Source organism: Saimiri boliviensis, chromosome 1 (assembly GCF_048565385.1).
Source record: "Saimiri boliviensis isolate mSaiBol1 chromosome 1, mSaiBol1.pri, whole genome shotgun sequence".
NCBI lineage: Eukaryota > Metazoa > Chordata > Mammalia > Primates > Cebidae > Saimiri > Saimiri boliviensis.
The window spans coordinates 256,968,669-256,992,532 of record NC_133449.1 but is presented as its reverse complement, the minus strand read 5'-3'; the positions used below and the strand labels follow the sequence as shown (position 1 = coordinate 256,992,532).

At 37.0% G+C, this 23,864-nt stretch overlaps 1 pseudogene; it reads left to right on the top strand.

The window, feature by feature from the left end:
* The first annotated feature begins 3,749 nt into the window (after positions 1-3,749).
* Positions 3,750-15,573, top strand: LOC101038521 (large ribosomal subunit protein uL3 pseudogene; annotated as a pseudogene).
* The last annotated feature ends 8,291 nt before the right edge of the window (positions 15,574-23,864 follow it).

Genomic DNA, 23,864 nt, shown 5'->3' with positions numbered 1-23,864 from the left:
ATAGTTGACATTTTACATCTGTTTATTGATCTAACCCTTCCTACCCAACTGTAAACACCTTGAGGGCAAAGTCTGTGGTCTCTTTTCCTTGGATTTCTCCAGTGGCCCTCATCCCAATTGTCTTCCTACAGAAAGCTATTAATTGTGCGTGTTGCATTAGTAAGATTGGGTTTTATTCAGGTTTAGGGTGAAGAATGGTGCATAAAAGTTTTCCCTCTGATGTTGTTCTTAGCAGACAGCAGTGAGCAACCAATCCATTATAGGAATGAACAAACAGCCTGCATTCTGTAAAAGTGTCCAAGGAAATACTACCTATGGGGTCTTCTCAATAGAGATTTGGGCAAACAAACTAAAAATAAAACCAGTGCTACAGTCCCTCTTTCCCAACAGCTTCAAGAACGTGCTTTGATTTGAAACAGATGGATTTGCTCTGAGAGCAATCCTCCTGACAGCTAAAACATAAAACAAATATCCTTTCTGATACTTTAGAATACTCAATGCCCAGGATTCATGAAAAGACATGGAAAAATGTTATCAACTGTTTAAAAAGTTTCCAGCATAAAATTGCTAATGCTGTTTAGCTTGATCCATGTAAATATTTTTAAGGGCAACAATCTATACTCCTTTTCATCCCTCAGGCCTATAATAAATCAGATGTAAAAAGACTATAAGTCCCTAGAATTCAATTGATAATATTTGGATATCTATTATAAGCTGTCTGGAGTTCACTGAATTCTCAGAGAGAGGCCGCATCTGATTTCTTTGTTGTAATCACTCTGGGAGATACTAGCGTTTTATTTATATTTCATAAACAAGGAAACTGAGTGAAGGAAAGGAACTTTTCTATAGTCACTACCCAAGGTTAAGACTTCCACATTTTGAACTGTTTTATTTTTAAATCATGCAGTTTCTCTACAGCTCTTTGGCACTATATTGTTCTGATTTTCGTTTATTCTGTCTTGGTGTTCAAGAAAAATATTGCAAATGAGGTACTTTCCTCTAGTATAGTTACCATGTGATGGCAAATTCCACCTTGAATCAGAGCAGCAGGAAAAATAACAAAGGAAGATTCACAAAGAGTATCTGCTGATGATAACAAAGGCTATGGAGAGGCTGGAATGGAAAATTCTGGACACAAGGCTGAGCTTCCCTTAAAAACTACACAGCACTTTATGCATGGATTTCTTAACAATTTTTCCTTCAGTCATCAGGACATGGCAATGATCTAGAATGTAGAACTGTAGTAAGCAATTTTAGGTGAGCTATTGGTAAAAAATGCCCTGAGAGTTTGCATGTGCTGCCACAATTTATATACAACCTGGAAATGTTATGATACAGCACTAAATAAGAATGGCTTAGCTAAATAGTGTGTGTAAGCAATGACTTCCACTGCCTTTATGTCTTCACAACAGCAGCAGATGCCTACCAGGATTGATTCATGTCATTCTGTTATAATGGGGCTGCTTTCCCAAGCTTTCCTATTGCCTCAGTAATGCCAATCCAACTATACTGCTTTGATTTAATTAAGCTTTTTCAATTACAGTCTAAATCTTCCATCCTTCATGCCAATTTTCATAACTATCAGCTTTAATCTGACATTTCAGAAAACAGAATTTCAAATATCAAATATGCATTCCATATTTCTTCTTTAAAAAAACAAACTGTGCCAATACTGAAATTCCAGATTCATTTATTTGATCAAAAATTTAGTAATAAGCTGGTATTTTTTAAAAGCTTAAAGCAATTGGGGAAAATTTAATTATGAACTAGAAGTTAGGTGATAGGAAATTATATTAATTTTGTTAGATATCATTGTAACATTGTGGCTTGTAGAGAAAAGTATGTTTAGTAAATACCAAAGTATTTACAGGTAAAGTATAATAATATGTGCTGCTTATTTATTATGATTCCAATAAAAATTATGTGTATGATAGATTGCTGCATATTTATAGATGACAATAACAACTAAGCAAATAATAGAAAATATAAAACATTAAATGTAGAGCGTGGTTACTGTGCTAACGGTATCAGTTTTGTGTAGATGTATTAATTGTATCAATTTGTCTCTTTTTTATATTTGTGTATCTTCATATTAAAATGTTGGGGGGGAAATTATTTTGTACTGCTTGCCAGGTGCTGTGGCACTGAAGTTTGCAAAAAGAATAAAACTAAGTCCCTGACTTCACAGTTCGGTAGTCTAATTAAAGATACATAAATATATATGATCACTGTAATTTGTAACGCACTAGTAGTAAGTAGCAAAATCTTGAGAGCATAAACAGGAAGAGAATAATTTTACTGAAAGATGTCAAACAAACATTTCTCAAAGGGACTGATGCTTATATAGGGGTTAAAAATAACACACAAGCAGGAGGGCATGTAGGGGCACAACTGCAGAAACATCAAACAGCATACTCAGATGGGTTGTGATGCAGGCGAAACCTCAAATGTTCTGCTCTGCTCAGGAGAGCTTTCAGCTTCACTCAGGAAAGATTACAAGAGCCAGCCAACAGTGAAGGGATGCAAGTGTATTTGAGCAACAGCGTACAGCAAAATGGTTGCACCATAGACAGAGCAGGGAGACCACATAGGCAGAATACAGCAGAGGAGCACTCCTGGATTGTTGGCTAACTATATGTATGCCTATTTCCAGTTATATACTAATGAAGGAGTGGGTTATTCACAAACTTCCAGAAAAGGAGTGGGAACTTCCCAGAACCATATTAGGTAACTTTCTGGTTGTTGCCATGGCATCATCTGCAAACTGCCACAGCACTGGTGAGAGTGTCTTATGCAAATGCACTATAATTAGAGTAAACGAGCAAGTAGGTCAACTAGAGGTCGCTTTTGTCGTCATCTTGGTCCTAGCTGATTTTGGGCAGTTTCTCTGCTATATATTGTTTGGATTAGCAGGGTGGGAAAACAAGTCCTGCTTATCTCCTACCTCAGCTGGACCAGAGTATGAATAGAGAGAGAAAAAAAGAAGAGTCTGCAAAGACACAAGAAGGCTGGAGATTTGAAAAGAAGCAAGATACATTCTGCTAAACATTTGCAACATTTTTCTGGAGTTAGCATGAATCCGTTAAAAATCATGACAAAGGGATGCAGACCAAGGAGGGCAAATCAAGGCAGGGTGGGGCACCGCCTTACTCAGGCAGTGCAACAGGCCAGAGGACCCCCCTCCTACACAGTGGAGGCCATCAGGGACTTTTCCGGCCACTCCGTCACTCTGGTTCAAATACTGCACTGCTACCACAGACTTTACAGCCCACAGACCAGGAGATTCCCGATCCGCCGACAAGCACTGCAGGTTTCCAGCAGAAATCTGGGTGGCTGTTTTAACTGGTACCTGGAAAACCTGCAAGACAGAGCTGCCCATTCCCCTGAGAGAAAGGGAGCTGAAGGCAGGGAGCCAAGTGATCTGGCTCAGCAAGTCCCACTCCCACAAAGACCGGCAAACTGAAACCCACTGGCTAGAGAGTTTCACAGCCAGCACAGCAATTTGAGCTTGACCCAGGATATTCCAGCTCGATGGGGAGCCATTACTGAGGCAGTCCACCATTACTGAGGCAGTTCTAACATTACCTGTGTGAAGAAAACCCCAAGACCATTTATGCAGGGGCTGGGCGGAGATAGCGGCAGCTCAGCAACACCTTTGCAGGCAGACCGTGCCTAGACTCCCTCCTTGCTGGGCAGGGCATCCCTGAAAAAAAGGCAGCATTGTCTCTACGGGCTGGACTGGTGGCATGATGTCTCACAGAAAGTTCTCTGCTCCCAGACATGGGTCCCTCAGCTTCCTGCCTCAGAAGTGCAGCATCAGGCTTCATGGGAAGGTGAAGAGCTTCCCCAAGAATGACCCTTCCAAGCCGGTCCACCTCACAGCCTTCCTGGGATACAAGGCTGGCATGACCCATATCGTGCAGGAAGTCCACAGGCCAGGATCCAAGGTGAACCAGAAGGAGGTGGTAGAGGCTGTGACCATTGTGGAGATGCCACCCATGGTGGTTGTGGGATTGTGCGCCACGTGGAGACTCCTCGAGGCCTCCGGACCTTTAAGACCGTCTTTGCTGAGTACCTCAGCGATGAGTGCCAGAGGCGTTTCCATAGGAACCGACATAAATCTAAGAAGAAGGCCTTCACCAAGTACTACAAGAAATGGCAGGATGAGAATGGCAAGAAGCAGCTGAAGAAGGACTTCAACAGCAATTGCCCACACCCAGATGCGCCTGCTTCCTCTGCACCAGAAGAAAGCCCACCTGATGGAGATCCAGGTGAACAGAGGCAACATGGCTGAGAAGCTAGACTGGGCCTGCAAAAGACTGGAGCAGCAGATACCTGTGAACCACGTGTTTGGGCAGGATGAGATGATCAATGTCATTGGAGTGACCAAGAGCAAAGGCTATAAAGGGGTCACCAGTCGTTGGCACACTAAGAAGCTGCCCCACAAGACCGACTGAGGCCTGCTCAAGGTGGCCTGTATTGGGGCATGGCATCCTGCCCATGTGGCCTTCTCTATGGCATGCGCTGGGGAGAAAAGCTGCCATCACTGCACTGAGATCAACAAGAAGATCTATAAGATTGGCCAGGGATACCTTATCAAGGATGGCAAGGTGATCAAGAACAATGCCTCCACCAACTATGACCTGTCTGACAAGAGCATCAACCCTCTGGGTGGCTTTGTCCACTATGGTGAAGTGACCAATGACTTTGCCATACTGAAAGACTGTGTGGTGAGAACCAAGAAGCAAGTGCTCACTCTCCGCAAGTTCTTGCTGGTACAGGCCAAGTAGCAGGCTCTGGAGAAGATTGACCTTAAGTTCATTGACACCACCTCCAAGTTTGGCCATGGCTGCTTCCAGACCATGGAGGAGAAGAAAGCATTCATGGACCATTCAAGAAAGAATGAATTGAAAAAGAAGAAAGAGCTTAATGCCAGGAGCAGATTCTGCAGCTTGTGGGGTCTCAATGAAAGTTATTTTCCACCGGAAAAAAAAAAAGGCAGCACCATGTCAGGGACTTATAAATAAAGCCCACCTTACTGGGAAAGAGCACTTGGGAAAAGGGGCGGTTGTGAGTTCCGCTGCAGCAGACCTAAATGTCCTGCCCAGCAACTCTGAAGGGAGGAACGGAGCTTCCAGCACAACACTTAGGTTCTGGTAAGGGACAGACTGCCTCCTCAAGTGGCTCCCTGACCCCCATATATCCAAAGAGACACCTCATTCAGGAGACATCTGGTGGATATCCTTCTGGGAGGAAGCTACTGGAGGAAGGAACATACAGCTGTCCTGCAGCCCCCGCAGGCGATTCCCAGGCATGCAGGATCTGAAGTGGACCTCCAGCAGTCCTGTAACAGAGAGGCCTGTTAGAAGAAAAACTAAAAAACGAAAGAAATACCTTAAACGTCAACAGAAAGGACGTCCACTCAGAGACCCCCATCAGAAAGTCAACAACTTCAAAGACAAAAGGTAGACAAATCCATGAAGATGGAAAGAAACCAGCACAAAAAGTATGAAATTACCAAAAACCAGAACACCTCTCTTTCTCCAAGGGATCACAACTCCTCACCAGCAAGGCAACAAAACTAGATGGAGAATGAATTTGATGAATTGACAGAAGCAGGCTTCAGAAGGTAGGTAACAACAAACTTCTCTGAGCTAAAGGAAAATGTTCTAACCCACTGCAAAGGAATTAGGAACCTTGAAAAAAGGTTAGACAAAATGCTAACTAGAATAACCAGCTTAGAGAAGAACATAAATGACCTGATGGAGCTGAAAAACACAGCACAAGAACTTCACGAAGCATACACAAGTTTCAATAGCCAAATCAATCAAGTAGAAGAAAGTATATCACAGACTGAAGATCAACCCAATGCAATAAAATGAGAGGCAAGACTAGAGAAAAAAAAGAGTGAAAAGAAATGAACAAAGCCTCCAAGAAATATGGGATTATGTGAAAAGACCTAATCTATGTTTGGTATAACTGAATGTGATGGGGAGAATGAATCCAAGCTGATAGACACTCTTCAGGATATTATCCAGGAGAACTTCCCCAATATACCAAGGCAGGCTGACATTGAAATCCAGGAAATACAGAGAATGCCTCAAAGATATTCCTCAAGAAGAGCAACCTCAAGGCACATAATCATCAGATTCACCAGGGTCGAAATGAAAAAAAAAAATGCTAAGAACAGCCAGAGAGAAAAGTCGAGTTACCCACAAAAGGAAGCCCATCAGACTTACAGCAGATCTCTTGGCAGAAACCCTAGAAAAGAGTGGGGGCGAATATTAACATCTTTAAAGAAAACAACCTTCAACCCAGAATATCATATCCAGCCAAACTAAGCTTCATAAGTGAAGGAGAAATAAAATCCTTTACAGACAAGCAATTGCTGAGAGATTTTGTCACCACCAGGCCTGCCTTACAAGAGCTCCTGAAGGAAGCACTAAACATGGAAAGGAACAACCAGTACCAGCCACTCCAAATATTTACCAAATGGTAAAGACCATTGACACAATGAAGAAATTTCATTGACTAATGAGTAAAACAACCAGCTAGTATCAAAATGGCAAGATCAAATCCACATATAACAATATTAACCTTAAAGGTAAATGGACAAAATGCCCCAGTCAAAAGACACAGACTAGCAAATTGGATAAAAAGTCAAGACTCATCAGTGTGTTGTATTCAGGAAACCCATCTCATGTGCAAAGACACACATAGACTCAAAATAAAGGAATGAAGGAAGATTTACCAAGGAAATGGAGAGCAAAAAATAACAAGCGTTGCAATGCTTATCTCTGATAAAATGGACTTTAAATCAACAAAAATCAAAAGAGACAAAGAAGAGCATTGCATAATGGTAAAAGGATCAATGCAACAAGAAGAGCTAACAATCCTAAATAGATAAGCACCCAATACAGGAGCACCCAGTTACATAAAGCAAGTTCTTAATAACCTACAAAGAGACTTAGACTCCCACACAATAATAGTGGAAGACTTTAACACTTCACTATTAACATAAGACAGATCAAGGAGACAGAAAATTAACAAGGATATCCAGGACTTGAACTCAGATCTTGACCAAGCAGACCTAATAGACATTTACAGAACTCTCCATGCCAAAATCCACAGAATATACATTCTTCTCAGCTCCACATCACACTTACTCTAATTGACCACATAATTAGAAGTAAATCACTCCTCAGCAAATGCAAAATAGAAATCATAACAACCCGTCTTTCAGACCACAGTGCAATCAGATTAGAACTCAGGATTAAGAAACTCACTCAAAACCACACAACTACATGGAAACTGAACAACCTGGTCCTGAATGACTACTGGATAAATAATGAAAGGAAGGTAGAAATAAAGTTGTTCTTTGAAACCAATGAAAATGAAGACACAAAGTACCAAAATCTCTGGGACACATTTAAAGCAGTGTCTAGAGGGAAATTTATGGCACTAAATGCCCACATGAGAAGTAAGAAAAGATCTAAAATCAACACCCTGTCATGACAATTAAAGGAGCTAGAGGAGCAAAATCAAACAAATTCAAAATCTAGCAGAAGACAAGAAATAACTAAGATGAGAGCAGAACTGAAGGAGACAGAGACACAAAAAAACACTTCAAAAATCCATAAATCTAGGAGGTGGATTTTTGAAAAGATCAACAACATAGATAGACTGCTAACCAGACTAATAAAAAAAAAGAATAATTAAATAGATGCAATAAAAAATGATAAAGGAGATTTCGCCACTGATTCCACAGAAATACAGACAACTCTATGCACATAAATCAGTAACTCTAGAAACAACTCTATGCATATAAATCAGTAGATCTACCAGAAATGGATAAATTCCTGGATACTTACACCCTCCCAAGACTAAACCAGAAAGAAGTTGAAACCCTGAACAGACCAATAACAAGGTCTGAAGTTGAGGCATCAATTAATAGCCTACCAATCAAAAAATGTCCAGGTCCAGATGGGTTAACAGCTGAATTCAACCAGACATACAAAGGGGAGCTGGTACCATTCCTTCTGAAACTGTCCCAAACAATAAAAAGAGAGGGAATCTTCCCTACTCATTTTATAAGACCAACATCATCCTCATACCAAAACCTGGCAGAGATACAGCTAAAAAGGAAAATTGCAGGTCAATATTCATGATGAACATACATGCAAAAATCTTCAATAAAATACTGGCAAGCCGATTGCAACAGCACATCAAAAACCTTATCCATCACGATCAAGTAGGTTTCATCCTGGGGATGCAAGGCTGGTTCAACATAAATAAATTTATAAATGTAATCCATAACATAAATAGAATCAAGGACAAAAACCACATGATTGTCTCAATAGATGAAGAGAAGGTCTTTGACAAAATTCAACAGCCCTTTATGCTAAAAACTCTCAATAAACTAGGTAGCAATGGAACATATCTCGAAATAATAAAAGCTGTTTATGCCAAACCCACAGTCAATATCATACTGAATGGGCAAAACCTGGAAGTATTCCCTTTGAAAAATGGCACTAGATAAGTGTGCCCTCTCTCATCACTCCTATTCAACATAGTATTGGAAATTCTAGCCAGAGAAATATGGCAAGAAAAAGAAATAAAGGGTATTCAATTAGGAAAAGAGGAAGTCAAATTTTCTCTATTTGCCGATGACATTATTGTATATTTAGAAGACCCCGTTGTCTCAGCCCCAAATCTCCTTAAGATGATAAGCAACTTCAGCAAAATCTCAGGATACAAAATCAATGTGCAAAAATCACAAGCATTCCTATGCATCAATAACAGACTTAAAGAGAGCCAAATCATGCGTGAACTCCCATTCACAATTGCTGTAAAGAGAACAAAATAGCTAGGAATACAACTAACAAAGGACATGAAGGATCTCTTCAAGGAGAACTACAAAGCATTGCTCAAGGAAATAAGAGATGACACAAACAGATGGAAAAACATTCCATGTTCATGGTTAGGAAGAATCAGTATTGTGAAAATGGCCATACTGCCCAAAGTAATTTACAGATTCTATGCTATCCTTATCAAGCTACCACTGACCTTCACAGAACTGAAAAACCACCTTAAACTTCATATGGAACCAAAAAAGACCCCCCATAGACAAGACAATCCTAAGCAAAAAGAACAAAGCTGGAGGCATCATGCTACCTGACTTCAAACTACATGGCTACAATAATCAAAACATCATGGTACTGGTACCAAAACAGAAATACAGACCAATGGAACAAAACAGAGGCCTTGGAAGTAATGCCACACACCTACAACAATCTGTTCTTTGACAAACCTGACAAAAACAAGCAATGGAGAAAGGAGCCCCTGTTTAATAAACGGCGTTGGGAAAACTGGCTACTCATATGTAGAAAGCTGAAACTGGATCCCTTCCCTACAGCTTACACAAAAATTAACTCCAGATGGATTAAAGACTTAAACATAAGACCTAACATCATAAAAACCCAAGAAGAAAGCAGGCAATACCATTCAGGACATAGGAATAGGCAAGAACTTCATGACTAAAACACCAAAAGCATTGGCAGCAAAAGCCAAGATAGACAAATGGGATCTAATCAAACTTAAGAGCTTCTGCACAGCAAAAGAAACTATCTTTAGAGTGAACCAGCAACCAATAGAATGTGAAAAAATTTTTGCAACCTACCCATTTGACAAAGGGCTAATAACCAGAATCTACAAAAAAACAAAACAAGTATACAAGAAAACACAGACAACCCTATCAAAAAGTGGGTGAATGATACAAATAGAAACTTTTCAAAAGAAGACATTTATTTGGCCATCAAACATATGAATAAATGCTCATCATCACTTGTCATTAGAGAAAGGCAAACCAAAACCACATTGAGATACCATCTCATGCCAGTTAGACTGGCGATCATTAAAAAATCAGGAGGCAGGTGCTGGAGAGGATGTGGAGAAATAGAAACAATTTTACACTGTTGTTGGGAGTGTGGATGAAGTTGGAAACCATCATTCCCAGCAAACTGACACAAGAACAGAAAACCAAATACCGCATGTTCTCACTCATAATTGGGAGCTGAACAATGAGAACACATGGAAACAGGGAGGGGAACATCACACACTGGGGTCTGTTGGTGGGTGGGGGCCTAGGGGAGGGATCGCCAGGGATAGGGGATTGAGGAGGGATAACATTAGGAGAAATACCTAATGTAGGTGACAAGGAGATGGAGGCAGCAAACCACCACGGCATGTGTATATTTATGTAACAGTCCTGCAAGTTCTGTAAAATAAAGAAGTTAAAGTAAAATTTAAAAAAAAAAAAAAAATCATGACAAAGGGAATAATACATTCATTAATCAGTAAATTCCCAGCTGAGTAGTTGTTCACACTCCTATGTCAACTTTTTTGTTGGTGTCATATAAAATGACCTTAAACTTGCCCATAATTTTAAGAAAATCATAGCAAGGTTTTCTGATTGGACAAGCAATAGCTAACCAATTGGGCCCAGAGAAAGATGCCCTTTTCATGTTGATAAGCATTCAACGGTGGAACCTGTTAATGATAGAACTTAATATATACATAGACATGTATCATTTAAGAAAATGTGGCATGCAACTATAAGGATAAAAACTAAACCAAAGAGATAAGATAATTTAAGGATGATTGTTTACATTATTAAAAGACAATTCGTTTTGAAGAATTTTTTCCTTGTGTGTGAATCCACCAAAAAACACTGAAAATTTTGTTCAAAGATAATTGACTCTTCCCTTCCAGCCTGTGAACAAAAAAACTCTCCCAAATTTCTAGCAGCCACTTGATTCTGAATATCAATGGCAGGTAAAGACCAGGACCAGCGAAGTGATTATGCCAGATTTCTTGGACTGCAGCATTCTAATTCTGTTGTTATTCTTGCCAGGCAGAAAGAAACTGTGTTTCAATATGCACTTCACATTTTTTAAAAATGCCCCTTTTATGTTAAGGGAGCTAACACCTATACTGTTGTCTGATTTTGTTTAGGCCTATATTCATCTGTTAAAATTTGGCCAATGAATGAGCAGTTTGGCTGCATACTCAGAATCAATTTCCTGAGTTTTTCATTTCAATTTTTTTCTTCATGTAACATACATACTGAATACTGGAGGAAGTACATTTCAAGGAGTTTCTGATTTTATTTTTGTCAGATGCTATGTACATAACTTTAACTTCTTAACACATGAGATATTCCAGTTTCACTTGTCAGACTTCAACCTTTTTCTGGGTTTAATGTAACATTATTTAATTTTTCCTCCAACATATGAATGAGCAAATAATTGCTTATAATCACATGGTTGTGATCGAGTATTGAAGAAAAATAATTTCAAATCCAAATGTCTACTTAGGAGAGAGCTTTAAGAAATTTTAGGACTCAAGAATATGTGCCTAAATGTAGTTCATTGACTGATTTTTAGAAAAATATTCAAAGAAATGATAAGAGACAAGAGAACTTGCAGTGAATAACATTATAGTCCTTAATAAGCACTTTTACCACAGATCCTCAGGAAGAACTGGAACATTTGCTAGGCTTTTTCCAACTAGAATTCCTGGGCTATCAATTAGAAATGGAAAATTACTTAAGTTGTGCTTGTAGCCCACAGTAACTATTCAAACTTTTGTTTCTCCTAGGATCCTTGGTTATACTTAAAAAGAACACAGAAAAGAAACAAAGAAGTCTTTAGTTACTTAAAACAGGATATTGAGAATAAAATACAAATATCTGGATCTTTTTTAACATCAAGAAGCATCTAGGATAATCTTCTTAAGCTTTTCCACTGAGTACATAGTATAGGAAATTTAATATAGTCCTCAGGGAGCCAGGGACATAGCCCAAAGGTGCCATCTAAAATGTGAAATATTTCAAGTGTCAATATGACCCTTTAAAACGTTTGCGAATTTCACATTCTACTTGATCTGTCAATGTTTCTTCTAACGTAAAAATGGTTTCTGCCACCTACATGTTAAATTATTAACACCTTTCACAAATCTTCACATGAAATCAATGTTCTCAAATATAATATCACGCATATTTTAGGCTTTGTATACCTAAGTACACCTCTAAATATCCCCATACCCATTTTTACATAGTCAGCTTAAGAAGCATGACCTACGCACAATGTAGAAGTTTCTGTGTGAAGAGCACACTCCTAAGGATAATGCTGAAACCTCCAGGATTGCAGAGATGGAGGACTGCCTGCTCTCCAGTTGTTGAATGTTGTTAATGTTTTAGAGCATTTTACTACTTAAAAACAGATGGTACATGTACTACTGGGTGATGCTTGAGACCAGAGAAGAGGAAGAATTTGCTCTCTTTAGTTAAAATAAGGGGAATTCAAAGAAAATACAATGCTTCTCTCAGCTTGTCATGTTCATTCTTAGATCAATAGCAGTTGAACCAAAAATTAAATGCCGTAATTGCCTCAATATAAAACTATCAAGTTTTAGGCCCCATACTAGTCCAATGGTGTGGGATGAGGAATTCTAATTGGAAATCTGAGCAACTTAGTGATTGCAGTGGGGGAGAATGGCCTCCTTCAATGGGGAACACTACTATTACCTGCAGACATGAGATAGACAGGAAATATCCAGTGTTGCTTAAGTTATTCTGTCCATATATCCTCACAGGGTTTCCTAAATTGATAAATACTCATATTCTTAATTTCATTGTATGAACCTTTAGTGCAAGGAGTTTGTCTCTCTTATTCTAACTGCCTCAATTAAGCATACCAAATATCTTACTGCCTTAAGCTTACCAAATATCAATTAGTTTCAAAATTACATAATAATCACTTTTCTACTAGACATCAGTAGTGAATCATTAATAATATGAGTACCAATAATACCTTCATACTGTTCTCTCTCTCTTTCTTTTTCTTCCCCCATCTCCCTTTCTCTCTCAATGTTGTCATTAATAATTTTTTCTATTCCTGGGAAATTTATATATTCTTGTATAAACTTCTACAATTTTTCTATTAGGGTTTATTTCCTAAACAGAAAGAAATAAGTTGTACCTTTCCCTCCGCAGATGTATTGATGTTTGGCTGGAGAAGCTAAACCTAATTAGCATGCTGCCCTTAGCAGCTGTGGGTGCTGCTGAAGTATCCTTCATTCACATTAAAATCATCATTTTTGTGGAGGCTATGAAAAAAATAACATAATATCTTGTAGACTGGCTAAAATTATGCACCACAATTCAGCTGATTAAATTGCAATAAACTGAAAAAGTATATGGCTGAAAAGTATATGGCTAAAAAAAGTATTTTACTCATTGGGGCTCTTCTTGAAAACAAATATGCAATTTTTTTTAAAAAAAAGAGACACAATTTAAAGTACCTAAGAAACACCGGGTCCTTTTCAATGAATTATGAGTAGTTGTTTTTCCCCCAAGTAACTGTGAACACAGATGGTAAAATATTAATCAGCTTCAGCCTCTATTTATCATGCAGCACAGATGGAAACCTCAGACACAAATGTTATTAGTCATGCATGACTCAGGTCATTTGGAAAAGTATCTTCTGGAGCTGGCAAGAGTGGGTCAGAAGTTCAGGACAAATGTGATTGGACAGTAGAAAGAAGAGTGATGTCATTGGTTAAGTCAGTTGAGAAAGGTGGTCTGAAGACTGCACCTTAATTCTTGTACCATCTTCATATCTGTCAGATAAAATTAATGACTCATTCCAAACAACAAAGGACTGTTGTTTGGTACAAATTACTTTACAAGGTCACTGCCTGTGAACACCACATACTTTATTAACCTCAGGCTGAGATAATCCAGAGGGAAATAATGAATTTGATTCCAACAAACCCCCAAGAAATGGCAAAGTTTTTAATTTTTTCATTCAATTATTATCATAATTCATAGACATAAGTACAATTATTTGCCTTCATAGAACCAATAGATTAATCAGATGATTATTAAAAAATACAGACCCATGCAAATAACTTTAGGGCAAAATGCATATGTGCATGACCAGAATAAATAGATGAATAATGATTATACAATATCCAGGCATGAGATCAACTGTTTTATATAGACTATATCATTTAATCTTCAAAACTATGCGAAGATAATACTATCATCATTTTGCAGACAAACAACTAAGGTTAAGTGAGATAAATATCTTGCCCAAGATTATTGCAGATATTGTCAGAAAACCTAAGTTTGAATCTCACCCTAATCAGCTACTAACTGGGTGTACTGAAAAATACAGAAAGCTGTCCAATATTTTATATATTTCAGTAACATATCACAATAATATTCTGCCAATATATGCAAATATGGAGAGACAGGAAGAAAGATTGTGCCTATATGGAAGGGCAAGTTTTCCTTTCTTCTAGCTAAAGACATCTTGAAGAAGGTATATTTTGACAAAGTTAATGCCCTCCAGTTACATTTCATTGAAGAGGTCAGTGGCTGAGCAAACCCAAATGACTGTAGAGCCATTCAATTTACCAGAAGCTTCCAAATCACTTTTAGATGGTATGTCAAATTGTATTTTAATGTACTAGGCTTTATTAGGCATCTTTATTGCCTAGCTTATTGATGTGATGAACACCACATGACATACTGCCTGAAAATGTCACAAAAATAACTTAGCATAAGAAATTTGAATAACATAAGTTGAAGAAAGTATGAAAAATATAGCCGAAGCTGGCTGTGTAAGAAGTATTGACTGATATATCCTATATGTAGAATGTAATGACAATTTTCATAACAACTTACACAAGAAAGCTGTCCAATATTTTAAATTATTTCAGTAACATCAAACTTTCTTATTAACACAATATATTTAACTTGCCAGAACTATACTATTTAGCAGAAAGCTTACGGTACTTCAGTTTAAGTAAGAGATAGCTTTAGTCTTTTTGTGTATTTGTATAATTCCATGGGAGATTGATTAGTATTGCATGACCAAGAGACTAAATGCTGGAGTCAGATAATGGGTTGGAGTCCTGGCAGCACGTTGTTTTTCAGTTGTGTGATCTCAGAGGTATTGTTTAAGTTTTCTGAAAGCCAATTTTTCCTATCTCAAATGATAGCACTTAATTGTATACCACTAATAAGTAAAGAAAAAAATAATATAAAGCAAGAAAAGTACTTACCACTGTATCATAAAGATGGTAAATACCAGTGTAGCTTTTATTAAAATATAATGTTATTTTCCAGTTCCAGGTATGTTGCTGCAAGTACCTTCCATCCTGCCTCTACCACTGACTGCACCTAAAAATCTTGGACATAATGCATGGAGCTGCTATTCAAGAACTCCGAAAAGTAGTAGCAGATGTACTGTGGAAGAAAACCAGAATTAGAAGTTCTCTGAATGGTTGATGAGTTTATCACTTTTATTTCTCTCCAGTGTTTCTCAACCTGGTTTCAAAAAAGCCTCAGATCTGCAAGTGGCCATGAGAGCAAACAGAAGAGCTGAAAAGAAGCCTTCAGCTCCAGCTCAAGGATTAGGAAAGGAGTTTCATAATGCTCCGAGAGAAAAATGGAGAGCTGATATTTATTTTCTTTTCATTGCTATCTCTTGCCCCAAACTATGATGACCCAAGGGTGCTTAAAACTCCAGAAAGGAAAAATATCATCCCTGTTAAGAGGAACCGTGGCCACAAAATGAGGGCCATGCCCTACTGACATTTTATGTCTCTCTATTCTCCTACTGCTTGGCTCCAACACAAGCACATTCAAGGGAAATGAGTGTCAGTACTGAGAAAATAAAATCCTATATTTCCAGCTAGAGGAGTCACAGTGAATTGGAAAGTACTCATGAGATTGCAAAGAGGGAGAAGCTTGGCAAGTGACCCTATAAATTAGTTTATGAACTGTTTAATTCACCATCAAGTTCTACATGTATGGTTTTAACCCTAAGCAATGTATCATAGACTTTGAAACTGAACTAAGATGTAGATTACTATTCAGGTCTCACTATGGCCGCTGGGTAGTATGTAAGTGGGGAAGATCCACATGGTACTAAAAAGACTGACAATAGAATTGACATTGTAACTACAACCAACAGAAAGCTGGTTTGAACCTGTGGCCTGAATGTCATTGGATGTTTTGCTTATTAAAAAAAAAAAAAAAAAAAAGTCAACAGTCTACATGGAATTTAATAAGACTAAAAATCTCATAATGTAATATACAAAATGCTCAGAATACAATCTCAACTTACCTAGAACATGAAGAACCAGGAAAAGCTCCATGTGCATGCACAAAGACAATAAAGACTAACACTGAGCTGACAGAAATGCTAAAACTGTTTGACTATTACTTTAATATAGCTATTTTTTTTCAATATTGCAAAAAGTAAGAACAAAAACTCTTAAAAGGAATGGAAAGTTAGAAAGATATTGCAAAGATGAAACAAATAGAAATTCTCAAGGTAAAGTAATAATAATGATTTTTAAATATTGCTTGATGGACTTAATAGCAGAATGGAGCTAATAGAGGAATAAATAAACTTGAAAAGAAATCAACAGAAACAATGTCATCCTCTTAACACAGAAAAAAAAAATCTTTTTAAATAAATGAACTCAGAAACCTGTGGAGAAATACCAAAAGACTTGATGTTTGCATAAACAAAATCTTAGAAAAAGTGTGGTGTAAAAAATAAATTTAAAGAAATTATAGATAAAAACATGTCATATTTAGTGAAAACTTAACCTACAGATTCAAGGAGCTTGTTAAAGCCCAAATAGGATCAACATAAAGAAATCCATACCCAAGACACATCACAATCAAACTGTTGCAAAAAGAAGGTAAATAATAAAAAGAATCTACAAACAAATGTACAACTAGTATCTTACATGAAGATGAAATGCTGAATGATTTCCCCTTAACATTGTGAACAAGGCAAGGATTTCCACTCTCAGCACACCTATTCAATATCATAACAAAAGACCTAGCCAGTGTAGCAAAGCAAGAAACAGAAATTAGAGGCATGCAGATTAAAAAAGAAGAAATAAAAATCTTCCTATTTCTAGTTAATGTGAATTTATGTAGAAAAATCCTCTCTATTTTTAAAAATCTTAAAACTAATTAGTGTGTTGAGTAACATCACAAGACGCAAGAAAAACACATATAGTTCTAATTGGAGCAAAAAATCATAGTTCTAATTGGAGCAATTGGAAACCAAAATTTTAAAACAATAATAATAATTATAATACTCCAAAAATATGAAATTATTAGATATAAATATAAAACTTTTGAATGCTGAAAACTAAAAATATTGATGTGAAATTAAAGATGACCTAAGTAAATGAAGAGATATATGGTGAATACTGTGTATTAAAATGATTTAAAATATAAGAATTCTGATAGTATCAAGTGTTTTGGTTGTGGAACTGGACTGATTAGCCATTGCTGGTAAGAATGCAAAATGAAACAATCATTCTGGAACACAATTTGGTAGTTTCTCAAAAAGTAAGATATATATTTACCATATGACCCAATATTCCCACTCCTGAGTATTTGCTGTACATACCTACACAAAAATCTCTACATAAATGTTTTTAGCAGCTCTACTCATAATTCTGCAAAATTGGAAACAACCGAATGGCCTTTAATAAGTAAGTGATTAAGCATATGATCCTTTTCAATCTTGAGTTTATCCACACAATGAACTCAAGATCGAAACGGAACAAACTAAATACATTCAACAACTTGAATGAATTTTAAAAATATGGGCTGGGCGCGGTGGCTCAAGCCTGTAATCCCAGGACTTTGGGAGGCCGAGGCGGGCGGATCACAAGGTCAAGAGATCAAGACCATCCTGGTCAACACGGTGAAACCCCATCTCTACTAAAAATACAAAAAATTAGCTGGGCATGGTGGTGCGTGCCTGTAATCCCAGCTACTCAGGAGGCTGAGGCAGGAGAATTGCCTGAACCCAGGGGGCAGAGGTTGCGGTGAGCCGAGATCACGCCATTGCACTCCAGCCTGGATAACAAGAGTGAAACTCCATCTCACAAAAAAAAAAAAAAAAAAAAAAAAAAAAATATGATGGTAAATGAAATAAGCCAGTTTCAAAATGTTACATATTGTACAATTCCATTTTTATGAAAATCTCAAAAAGACAAATATATAGTGGCAGGGAAAAGATCGGTGTATACCAGGATTTAGAAGTAGTGGAGCGTGATACTTCAAACTGGTAGCAGGAGGGGGATTTTACTGGAGCTGTTCTATACTCTGATTGTGGTAGTCGTTACACAAATCTCTACAGCTTTTAAAATTTACAGAACTGTACAACCAAAAGTTAATTTCAGCACATGTTAATTAAAAATTAAAAATACATATGGGATGAATGGATTTTTTTGTATTACAGAAGTTCTCAGCCTCAAAAAAATAAGAAGCTTAAAACTAACATTGACTTAATCAAATTTGGTTTCTTTTCACAGCTGAGAAGCACAGAAAAAGGTAGCTCTTTGTGTGATTAGCTGCTCAAGAATGCTATTTGGTTTCACAGGCAGTTGTATTTTAGTTTGGTCTCCTTAGCTTGTTGGCTTTTCATCCCCAGACTTATTTCCTAATCAGAATATGACCGCCACAGTTTCTGGGATGAAGATCTTGCTTAAAGCTGCAGGGAGAGGTTTAAGAAGACAGCTATATTTGCCCATCTTAGCAGGAAACCAAAGTCTTTCCAGAAGACCACTCCCTTCCAACAGTCTTCTCCTTCCCTTTCACTGACCAGTACTGGGTCACTTTCCCACCACTAAATCTATCACTGGTGAAAGACTGAGAGAATGCCTTGATTAAGTCAATAAATCAGGATTCACCGTTATGGACTAGAGTAGAGGCCTACTCCCCCAAAAGTAAGCAAATCACATAAACAACTATCTGCTCCGCTATTTAAGGGCTGAAATTTTCTTGCTTGCTTTCCCAAATGATATGTGGAATTGCATAAAAAAACTACTGCACTTTGAGAATATAATCCTATTCTCTAATTAAAACAATCTTTTCAAATCCTTATCACAAGTGTTCTAATATTTCTAGCCTGAACTATAAAGATTGTATCTTGGATAGTCTTAAATTTATTTTATATCAAGAACTTTAAAAATACATGAAAAACAAGTTTCCATGAAAGTACATGTAGAGAAATTATTGCTTTTAAAAAAAGTAAATTTATAATAGAATGATATGGAATCCTTTGGGTATAACTTAATAATGGGATTGCTGGGTCAAATGGTATGTTTGATTCTAGATCCTTAAGGAATCACCACACTGTCTTCCACAATGTTTGAGTTAATTTACACTCCCAACAGTGTAAAAATACTCCTCATTCTCCACTGCCCCACCAGCATTTGTTGTCTCCTGACTTTTTAATGATTGCCATTCTAACTGGTATGAGATGGTATCTCACTGTGGTTTTGATTTGCATTTCTCTAATGACCAGTGATGATGAGCTTTTTTTTTCATGCTTGTTGGCCACATAAATGCACATATATGTTTATTGCAGCACTATTTACAATAACAAAGACTTGGAACCAACCCAAATGCCCATCAATGATAAACTGGATAAAGAAACGTGGTACATGTACACCGTGGAATACTATGCAGCCATAAAAAGAATGAGTTCCTGTCCTTTGCAGGGACATGGATGAAGCTGAAAACCATCATTCTCAGCAAACTAACACAGGAAGTGGAAACCAAGCACCCCATGTTCTCACTTGTAAGTGGGAGTTGAACAATGAGAACACATGGACACAGGGAGGGGAACATCACACACTGCTGTCTGTTGATGGGTGGGGCATAAGGGGATGGAGAGCATTAGGACAAATACCTAATGCATGAAGGGCTTAAAACCTAGATGACGGGTTGATGGGTGCAGCAAACCACCATGGTACATGTATGCCTATGCAGCAAACCTGCACGTTCTGCACATGTATCCCGGAATTTAAAGTAAAATGAATATATTAAAAACTAATTAATTAATTAATTAACACAAATATCTGGAAGAAGTGTTAGTAACGAAAATGTTTTCAATATATACTCTTAAATATTTTTAAAATTTTATTTCAACAAACTTTTCCAACCACCTTAAGACAGAACATTTTATTCAAAAATTCTTCAATAATAATGTCATTTGCGTAAGGACTGCATGATAATTTGTCAGGTAGAGTGTCTGGAAGAAGTCAATAAAGACGTGAGAAAATATTGTACAATTCACATTTCCCTTTTATTTAAAAAGTTTGCAAGTGTTTTTTCTATGCAGTCCATGCTCATTCCTGATCTCATTTTCATTGTTCAGACACAGCAAAATTTCCAACCAGAGAAAAAACATTTGGTACATTGGGCCGTTTGTCCTTTTATAGCCTTGCTGATCTTTGCGTCTGGCACCTCCTTACAGTCTGCAGTTTCCCATGCAGTTAGCAAAACCCAAAGAAAGGTTTATTTTAGTCCAAGATGGTGTCAAAGAACAATTTCAAGTGTTCATAAAAGTGCCTGCTGGTAGATCAGCATTTAAGAAGCTCGGGTAGAAATTCAAATGGAATTTACTTTTTTAGGTCTACTTTATAAGTGATCTTGCTAAGTTAATGCAACACTTTTTAATGCTAAGCTTTACTGAGCACTGTACAGACAAATAGAATATAAGCTACTAACTGACATGCTGCACCAGCTGTGCAAAGACAGGTATGGTGTCTGACTCATTGTTAGTTGCTTTTCCCATAGGGAATAAGAAGAAGCAGTTGCTCTGAGCAATTTCTATTGACTCACCAGGCTTTTTGGTGAGATGACAAGTTTCTTTAGGGATAGCACCCTATAAAGCTAAGATTGTGAAATTTCACTCATCATCTAGAAGAAGGCAAAAAATTAAAATCCCATCCTTTCCACTCCTAGCTAAACTCTGTTATTTGGTTGAGGTATTCAATTAAGAGAATGAAGTTGATGCTCTGCATGTATGCACCCCAGTAAAGTAATAAAGTAAATGAACTGACAAAAGATGTTCAGTGAGTACATTGGTCCAGGTCACATCATTGTAAGGAATGTAATCTAATATGGTGGGTTAGATTTTCTTCAATAAATATATTTTGTAAAATTATAAAATTATTAATTTATTTCTGTTATTTATAAATCCAATAGTTTCCTTGAATGTGGAATTTATCAAATCCTAAGATAGATTTTAAAATACCCAGCACCCCTTAACCCTTCTCCCTTCACACTTGGATTAATTTAATTATTGCTTCACCAAGAAAATATCATCTATAGGGTATAAACGACCACAAGTTGATTGCCTTTTATTTTTACCTGCATCTTTTTTCATTAAACTTTACCTTTGAGACTTTTGTCTCAACTTGAGGAAAAAGTGGCTTTACTGCTTTGCAATGACAAATAAGCTTCCTTACAATACCCAGATTGTAGTTAATGTTATGTAGCCAATATCAACTTTTCTGCTAAATCTCTTCTCTAAACTCCCACCACTAAAATGATGTTCTTTCTAAACATAATATTACCTTGACATTATTATAGCTTTCTTCTTTCTTCTTTTACTCTCAAATTTGGAAAGAATTGTGAACATTCCTTGCTTCAGCCTTGAGATAAAATATTTTTTCTCTTTGCATAATTCATGATAAACACTATTGTCTGCTAAGTGCACACATGTGCACACACACATATACCTCTCACTCATCACTGTCCTATATAGTTCAACTCTATTCATGACAGTCATTTGGAGACGTAGACTCCTTCCATTTTGGAAAACAAACGTGGTGGAAATAGAGAGACTAATATTTTACATTAAAATGGGGAAAGTGAAGTTCCCCATTTGCATGTAAATAACACAATATTAAGTGTGGAATTTCAATAGCAAAACCCACAATTATTTTTGCACCAACCATGGAAAAGAAACAAGTTTGGGAAGAAAGAGACATAGATGAGGATGAGAAGTAAGCAGTAGGACAAATGGGCTCAAAGCTTACAAAGAGAGATCTCTCCTAGATACAGATGTAGAATTCATTATCATACACATAGAATAAAAAACATGGCAGAGGATGAGATCACTGAAGATTTCATTTAGACTTCTTTCCTTACCATCATATCAAAACTCACATAGAACTAATCTAGTATTTCTTACTCTTAACATGTTACATAGTTACATAGTTTTGATGTATTCCTGGACATAATTATTTTAAAATCCTTTGACTTATTCCTTTTCCACTTCACTGCTTCTTCAGTTGGTTAAGGATGCATTAAAGAGGAAAAAAGGTACATCACAAATGTTGCAAACTATGTCTCAATTAAGAAAAATGACTTGTTTATTTTCATGTAAGATAAAAGATTTTAACTTAAAGAAGTTTCTAGCAACTTCTCAATGAGAAATGATAATCAATTATATAGCAGAAGGTAGAATGTTAAAAGACCCTAAAGCTATTAGGAAACTAATCACTACTTACCCTTTGGAAATCTCTTTTGTTGTCTGTCCAGGATCTATCCCTCTTCTCTGGTCACAATATATCTGTTGTACAAAAAAAAAAAAAAAAAAAAAAAAAAAAAAGAGCAACAACAACAAAAAAGACCTGTTCCCATTGGATACAGCTTTAGTAAGACTATAAATCAAGGAATTCAATTTTCTGCTAGCCAATGGGTGAGTAGAAGACCCTACAGTGAATCTTGTTCCAAAAACATAACTATTAAACATTGATACAACTCAATCAATCTCTGATTTTTGTCCTTTCAAAACATTTCAATTTTTATTCTTTTGGTTTGTCAGTTTTCTAAACTAAAAATCATAACCATGGAATGCCATGGTATATCTGTTATGTTTTTCAATTGTAAGCGTCAGAAGTCACAACTGACTCATTGAGCCAGTAAACAAATGAAAGTCAGCCAAACAAAGAGAGAGGTCAAGAAATGATTATGCGACGTCCCTAAAACTCTTACAGTCCCAGAACTAGTTAATTGCAAATGAAGAACTGAAACTCAGACTTCCATTTGCCAGAATATTATTCTATTTTGACTATACCCTTCACTTTCCTATGTGCTCTAAAGATCACAAGATACATAAATCACAATGTACACAGCATATGTCTTTCATTTACATGAAAAATAAAAAGCTTTTCTTCTTCACTTTATGACAAATAGCTATAAACAATGACTGAAAGAGCAATAAACAAATACTTCACATAAAAATAATCATGGTTTTTTTTTTTTTTTTTTTTAGATGGAGTTTCGCTCTTGTTACCCAGGCTGGAGTGCAATGGCGCGATCTCGGCTCACCGCAACCTCCGCCTCCTGGGTTCAGGCAATTCTCCTGCCTCAGCCTCCTGAGTAGCTGGGATTACAGGCACGCGCCACCATGCCCAGCTGATTTTTTGTATTTTTAGTAGAGACGGGGTTTCACCATGTTGACCAGGATGGTCTCGATCTCTTGACCTCGTGATCCACCCGCCTCCGCCTCCCAAAGTGCTGGGATTACAGGCTTGAGCCACCGCGCCCGGCCCAAAAATAATCATGGTTTTAAAACAATATTTTAAATATTGTGTAGGATCATGTATAGGATCATAAAAAGAAGAGGCTTTCCTAAACATATAGCTGGCTCACAAGGCCTACCTCTTCCCTGATATTTTTGTAGGAGTGGTATAGTTATCATTAGAAACAATTTGTTTAAGTATTCTTTCTTTTAATTTACCAGTAGACAACCTAGATTAAAGGAAAAGAAATAAAAGGTAACTTCATCTACATGATTTGTATATCTTGGAATTCTCTTGTCCTTAATTGCTTTAAGGAAGAGAGCAATAGAGAGTATCTTCTTAAAGAAGTTTGGAGACTTCCTACAATCAAAGGAAAATGTGAGCATCCAAACATGATATGCAAAAAAACTGCTAATTACATCTCTGCTACT